The sequence below is a fragment of the Mustela erminea genome, chromosome 11 (assembly GCF_009829155.1).
Source record: "Mustela erminea isolate mMusErm1 chromosome 11, mMusErm1.Pri, whole genome shotgun sequence".
Lineage (NCBI taxonomy): Eukaryota > Metazoa > Chordata > Mammalia > Carnivora > Mustelidae > Mustela > Mustela erminea.
Window position 1 is genome coordinate 28,601,664 of NC_045624.1, and position 7,702 is coordinate 28,609,365.

Consider the following 7,702-nt stretch of genomic DNA (forward strand, 5'->3'; position numbering starts at 1 on the left):
AAAGTAAATATTTATATCTATCAATATCAGTTCTTTTAAATTCATCCTTTACATTCATTCATTCATTCATTCATTCAATACATTTTTATTGTATAACCATTATGTATCAGACATTGCTTTAGGGGCTGACTGTTCAAGTACGAATTACTCCATCCCTACCATAAAGGAACACACAGTCTAATAGGAAAAAAAAGATATTGCTACTACAAAATGTCTCTGTGGAGGATTGCCAGGTAAAATGCAAGATGCCTGGTTAAAAGTGAATAATTTTTTAGTACAAAATAATTTTAGCACACTATGATGTACTATATTTAGTGAATAATTTTTGGTATAATGAATAATTTTTTAGTACAAGGTAATATTTTAGTGCACTCCATGCACTATTTGGGACACATTTATATTAAAAAATTATTATTTGAAATTCAAGCTTAATTACTGGTGTCTTGTATTTTTATTTGCTAAAGCTGACCATCTCACTTTGATGTGTCTGGGAATTGTCTAATGTAAGAGCTAATCATTTGTGGTTGTGAAATGTCCAGGTTTCCCATTAGTTTCCTTACTCTACAAATTATTTCCAAAGTATCTCTAATATGAATAAAGTTAGGGGCAGATGGGCAAAGAAGGAGAGTACTTTCTCTGTAGAATCTGCTTAGCTCATAAATTCAAAAAAAGTGCTAGGAAACTAAGAATATTGTACAGTCACTAAATAAAAAATGGAATTAAAGGGGAAGTAAAGTATCTGTACTTCTTATACTATGGTTGTAACAAGTTGTTCCTGTTTGACTCACATACATTATTGCTTATTTTTATTCATTGTCACTGACAAATATATTTGAGTCGACGTAATTAGGTTGGATTGCTTAAATGCTTACAGGTTGAGAAAGTAATTGTTACTTGTTTTGAAGCAAAAGACAGTTTTTGGAATTATAAGATGTTTGTCAGAAGGAGATCATGTTACTTGAAGCTCTGTATTTTAGATTGTGTAGATAGATTTACCTTGTGTTTGGTATCTTAACAAATTTTGTTCACTCTGATAGACATAATGGCATTTACTTATGGCAACTTGTAGTGAAATTTCTGAAAAGAGTTAAGAGTAATTTTACTTTCTGTAACATAGTCAATCCTTTTATTTGGATTTGGCCTACTAGTAACTTTCTACCTAATAAGCAATTATTTCCTACCTGCCTGATGACTCTCAGGAGTTTAGTTAGATGGCCCATTTCTGCCTTTTCCTAGGCTGAAAACTGGTAGGAGGCTACTTGGTGATAAGTTTAGAGTTGAGTGTGATGTGGTCATCTGAGTCCATTTGAAAGAAGCATAACTATGATTAAGAGAATACCATAGGTATACTACGTACTTTGCCTTTTAGTGTCTTATTTTCATCGACTACAAAATAACTTATTGTGTGCAAAGTATATAATTCAGTGATTAAAATTGTAATAAAAATACAAAAAGGTAGGAATCATTTTTTGTCCATGTCAGAAAGATTTAGCATAGTACAAGATTCAGCATAATTCTTCCTCTGTGTATTAATAGAATAATCTTTTTTCATATTTTATGTATTCTCACTTTAAAATAGTTTAAAATTAAAATTATAGTCAAAACATAACCATACACTTTGAAAACTATTTGTGGATGAATATTGCTTAAATGTAAGTCAGAAATGTGCCATGTTGTTAATTGTTGGTTGTGTTAAGGTAATTGTTCATTGTACTCTTTAGAAGACATGATTCCTCTTCTGCACTGTGCTGGTCCTATGATGACTGATATTTCAACATCTACAAATCTGGCTCCCTTCTCCCTACCTCACAACCATCCCTATTATGAAACAGCATAATCATATTTTTCTTTTACCCCAACAACATCATCTGAACTCCATTATTCAAATAAGTTCCAAGGGCATGTGTCTTCAAATTTGTATTACATTACAAAGACCCAGATGGTTGAATTTAGGTTTAAAAAACCTAAATGCTACTTCGATTTCCTTGCCATTCAAAGGTGAAAATGTACTTCCCCCTACCAGATATAAGCATGGGATTTCAAGTCTTCCAAGAAGCTTAATTTAAAATCAATATTTGTCTGCTCTCTGGGTCTTTGAAAAATCTCCAAGATGGTGTTAGAGTAAAAAGCAAACATGTAAAACAAGTTCTGCAGATCAGAAAATCAGCACTGGACTGGGTCATTCAAATGAGCTGCTGTATTTCAAATGTATAAACATTTCTGATAATTAGTCATTTAGGTGTTTCTTGCTTATCTCCAATCAAAAATAATGTAAAACCACTCTAGATGATCCATTATACTTTTGACATTAAAAACCACTTTGTTTGTCTATATGTTTAGCCAAAATATGATCTCTTTAAGAGCCCTCCATTTGATTTTAGGGACCCAGAACAAATCTCTTTCCTTCCCTTTCCTTGTAGAAAAAAATTCTGTTTTCCTCTAAACCCAAATAATGAGATTTCCCTTCTCTTTATAAACTTGATCTGAACCCCAACTCTTCTGGAGTCAATGATCCATCATTTCTTTGAATCTCTGTCTCCAAGTTTATTCTTCTCATCAAGCTATTAAACTATTTTTTTCCTAAAAAAAAATCCTTTACTGCATGTCTCATTATATAATTATAGTACCAGGTGTGTCTTCCTTCACAATTTTCTTGTAAGAATAGACCATAATCATTATCTCCATTTCCTTACCTTCCAATTTCTCTTGAAGCACTAACATTAGGTTTCTGCCTTCCTTATTCCATTTATAGTGGTCTTTAAAAGGTAAGAAAAATCACATTCTAATACCTTGCAATTACAGTGCACCCCAAACTAAAAACTCATCGTTCCTCCCCAAATGGTATTTTCTAGAATCCACAAAACTGAAAAGTCTCCTTAGCTGTTTTTCCTCACCCCTCCAATCAGTCACTAAGTTCCATAGCTTACTTTTAAATTCTATTCTGTTTCTATCATTGTTGCTTCACATAATCAATGGGGCTGGAATTTATAGCCAGTGATTAATAAATGTTTAAATATATGAACTAACTTGCCAAAGAAGGACAGCTCTTAGGCCAGTTCTACCAACTGCTTCTTGTGGCTGCTTATAACGAGGTTCCAGAAAGCTCCTTGATGTTCCCTTGTCAGTTCCTGGTCACTAACTTAGACTAACCCTCAGACTAAGGAGGCATTCCCCTCTCCCTTGATGACAGACTTAGACTTTATATGTATTTGCACGACTTAGAACTTACACGGGTAGTTTTTGTTCTTCAACTGACAGTGTGGCTAGAAGACCTAGAACACCCCCAGTGCATTCCTAGCCTATTATAATCTTATCCTCTCCTCTTCCTTCACAATTAACTTCTCTGCTGATTCTACTCAAGCAGAAGACCAGCCAGGCCTGAGAACTTCAAAATTTCCCCAGTGTTTCCAGTGGCAGTATTTGGCCTTTATTTATTTTAAGTTTGGAGAGTTAAAAAATATCTGTATTTCTGGGCTGTTGCAAAACCCTGACATTTGCCATTGGCCATTCCCGATAAGCATGCACTTTTACTTGCATTATTTCTAGACAGCTTCTTCTGTTCTAAAGAACAGAAATAGGAATAGAAGCTGAGAAGTCCCATAGCCCTAGAGGATTGTCTTATTATTCTCATAAGAAAGGATATAACTCAGGTAAAGTGCAGTTGAGAAGCTGGTGTAAACATAAATGAAAGTTCTAGAAAACTATGATCAACCCTCTACCGAATCTCCTTTTAACCCAATAGTGATTATAGCCACAGTAACATCGTACCTAGTAGGTGCTGAGCATTGCTGTAAAGATGCTGTATGTAACTGTTCAATCCCCTAGCAAAAGGTGTGTGACATTACCATTTTTCTAATCTCATTAAAAAAAAAAAACACGAGGCAATATTATTTGTCCAGTCACATAGATTGTAAGTGACAGACCTCCGGCATGAACTCATACACTTAATTATTAATCTACACCACCTCTCCCTGAAGACAATCAAGAGATCCTATGCCAAGTAACCCCTTCCCACACTCAGACCGGTGCCTTACATGGTCAGAGACGTGTTCCTACCTTGCTTTCCGGATACATAATACACTCCACAAAGCTTGCCGCAAGTCAGTGTCAGTAACATGAACAACGTGTGATGTGAGAGCACATGCCATTTCAGGAATTCCAATGTGCTGTTTGCCCAAAGACTACTATTAGGCACCTGAGTGGTTCAGTCGGTTGAGGGTCTCTGCGTTCAGCTGGGGTTGTGATGCCAGGGTCCTGGAATCGAGTCCTGTGTCTGGCTCCTGGCTCTGTGGGGAATGTGCTTCTCCCTCTACTTTCCCCCCTGTTCAGGAGCTCCCTCTTTGTCTCTCTAAAATAATAAATAGGGGCGCCTGGGTGGCTCAGTGGTAAAGCCTCTGCCTTCGGCTGGGGTCATGATCCCAGAGTCCTGGGATCAAGCCCCGCTTCGGGCTCTCTGCTCAGCGGGGAGCCTGCTTCCCCCTCCCACCCCCACCTGCCCCTCTCTGCCTGCCTCTCTGCCTACTTATGATCTCTGTCTATCAAATAAATAAATAAAATCTTAAAAATAAATAAATAAAATCTTAAAAAAAAAACCCAGAAAATAAAAAACCAACCTATTATTATCGTGAGAAGAATTCAGTAACTCTCCCTTATCTGCAGTTTCTCTTTCTGCAGTTTCACTTCCCAGCCATCAACCGGGGTCTGCAGATGGATGATCCTCCTTCTGACGAATCGGCAGAACGTCAAAAGAAGCCTAACTTTACGTCAGGACGCTCGGTCATTACCTCGCCTCGTCTCGTGGAGGCGATTTATCATCCCTCGTCGGAAGGAGGGTGAGTACAGGGCAGTAAGATTTTAAGAGTGAGACCGCATTCACGTAACTTTTATTACAGTGTCTTATCATTGTTCTCTCTTATCATTGTTCTAGTTGCTTATTACTTATTGTTGTTACTCTTTTACTGTGCCTAATTGATAAAATAAACGTTGTCATGGGTGTGTAGGTGCAGGAAAAGCATAGTATAGGTAGGGTTCAGCACTGTCCAGGCACCAGGGGGCTTGGACTGTATCTCCCGCCCAGAAGTGGGGATTGCTGTACGAGCTTGTTTCTCTTCGGTTACCTATGTAGATTGATTTGGAACTAATCCCTGCAGAAATTTGGGAAACCAGTGTAGGAGAACTGAGCAGAAGGAGACATCAAAACTAGAGAACAAGGGAATATCATTAGGAACTTTGTTTTCTAACCCGAGGCCTCTACCACCTGGTAAGTTTCCAAAATCTTATCAGAAAACAGATAATGACAGTAATATTTATCCTCTTGACCATTAACTCTATGTTAAATATTCTTGCCTGTACATTATCTTTACTCACTCCCAAACCCCACAAATTAGATGTCTCGTTCCCCATTTTGCAGATGTTTTCCAAGGCTGCAAGAATTTAGCATTACTCAGAATCAAAGAACTTGTGGTAGTAGAATTGAATGGTTCCAGTGTGTGTGCTTTTTCCATTACCCTACTTTGAATTGTCAGTCATAGGAAGCCATCTTTCTCAAGAAATGGTAGCGCAATACTTACTGTTATCACCTAGTGAGGATTCGTGGTGCAGACAGAGTCGACAAGATTCCTACTAGCTTTATATTCCAAAGAAACTTGTTCTTTATTGCGTTTATGCCTGTACCTCTTCATATATGTATGTTTGACACATGGAAATTGGAGGATTGATCAAGCACATTTTTAGTAGGGTGAAGAAAGGCCTATGGATAGATCCTTTTGTAGTTCATAAATGTGATGATTGGGTGATGGGGTATTCATGGTACTGTGTGACATGTGCCTCCCTCAAACCTTGTTACCACCTCTGCACATTACCAGTTTGATGTGGGGAAAAAGAACAAAAGAGAGAGAGACAGAGAAGAGAGAGAAAGAAATGCCTAAGGGCAACTTAAGATGAAAACCAAAATGGAGAAATAGGTTATGCATAGTGAGTATATCAGTCAGGATGGGCGAGGTTATAATACAGTCACAACAACAAAAAATTAAACTCTCTGTGAACAGACAAAGCTTTGTTTCTTGCTCACCTGAAGCCAGTTGAGGGTTGTCTACCTGTCCAGGCTGTCTGCCTTGAGTGTTGTTGTTTGACAGCCCAGTCTGCTTTGAGCTTTTGCCAACTGCTTCTCAACATGCATTTTCACAATTTCAGGGAAAGAGAGTGCTGGTGGGGCCTTGCACTGCCAACTTAAATATCTCAACACAGACATGGCGTGTATCACTTCACTTCCAGCCCATTGGCTCTCCAATGTGCCTAGAAGGAAAAGAGAAACAAACAGGGGTGTGTAATAGAGATGTCTCCTACACAGAGCAAAATTTGGAAAAGAGAAAGAGAAAGAAAGAAAATAGAGAACATGTTTTATGATTGCATAATGCCTTGATAATTGTTTTTTCTATCTTAGGTTCTGAATGTTGAAAATTATTCTACAGTCTTTCAGGGCAAAAATACATACATCTCCACTGTTAAAGTTGAAACAGTTCACCAAATGTTAACCTGTACCCTCCGTCACTCTTTGAGAAGTTGCTGCATCCCTGAAGGCTTTTTGTAGGAGGTTGAAGAGGTGGATGAATAAGAGTAAAGAGACTGACTATGACAGCAGAGCAAATAGTTTGTATTGCAAAAGCAAATCACTTCCCTGATTCTTTCCTACTTTTTCTTTTTTACCTTTGAAATGAAAAATGTTGATTCCATTTATATACTTTAAGATCATGAAGGCATGAACTCATTGCTTGTATTTATAACAGCACCAGTCATTCTGTCACTGCTTAGAAAATGAAAAATGATTCCACCACTTTTACCTGGAGCCCCATTTTTTTTTTTCATTTTACAGTGAGAATATAGTTTTCAAGAAAATGGTTGCTAGAAATAAGAGCCTGAGGAAAGAACACGGTCCTCCAGCTCACTTGGGGGGCGTCCTTTTCCTCTCTGTTGTACTCCCCAGAGCTAATGTAATCTGAGTGACATACAAATGGAATTGGCTTTCCAGTTTCATATACTTGTAACAGGTTGTTGAAGAATATAAACTTATCCAGGTAAAAATATAAGAAACTTAAAATTTTTTCACTGACTGGGTACCTGGGTGGCTCAGTTGGTTAAGCCACTGCCTTCAGCTCAGGTCATGATCCCGGAATCCCGGTCCCGCATTGGGCTCCCAGCTCCACAGGGAGTCTGCTTCTCCCTCTGATCTTCTCCCCTCTCATGCTTGCACGTTCTCTCTCTCTCTCTTTCAAATAAATAAAATCTTTAACAAAATTTTTTTTCACTAACATTTACTATGCTATAAATTACTTTTTCCATCTCTTACTGCATCTTTGTCAGAGTCTGTAAATTTTCCAGGCACTTTCTTTTTATTTTTTATTTTTTAAAAATTTTATTAACATATAATGTATTATTTGCCCCAGGGGTTAAGGTCTGAGAATCATCAGGCTTACACATTTCACAGCACTCACCATAGCACATACCCTCCCCAATGTCCATAACTCAGCCACCCTGTCCCTCCCCTCCAACCCCCCAGCAACCCTCAGTTTGTTTTGTGAGATTAAGAGCCTCTTACGGTTTGTCTCCCTCCTGATTCCATCTTGTTTCATTTTTTCCTTCCCTAACCTCCATGACCCCCTGCCCTACCTCTCAAATTCCTCATATCAGAGAGATCATGTGATAA

General features: G+C 37.9%; 1 pseudogene; it reads left to right on the forward strand.

Annotated features, from left to right (window-relative positions):
• The first annotated feature begins 5,759 nt into the window (after positions 1 to 5,759).
• Positions 5,760 to 5,871, forward strand: LOC116569774 (annotated as a pseudogene).
• The last annotated feature ends 1,831 nt before the right edge of the window (positions 5,872 to 7,702 follow it).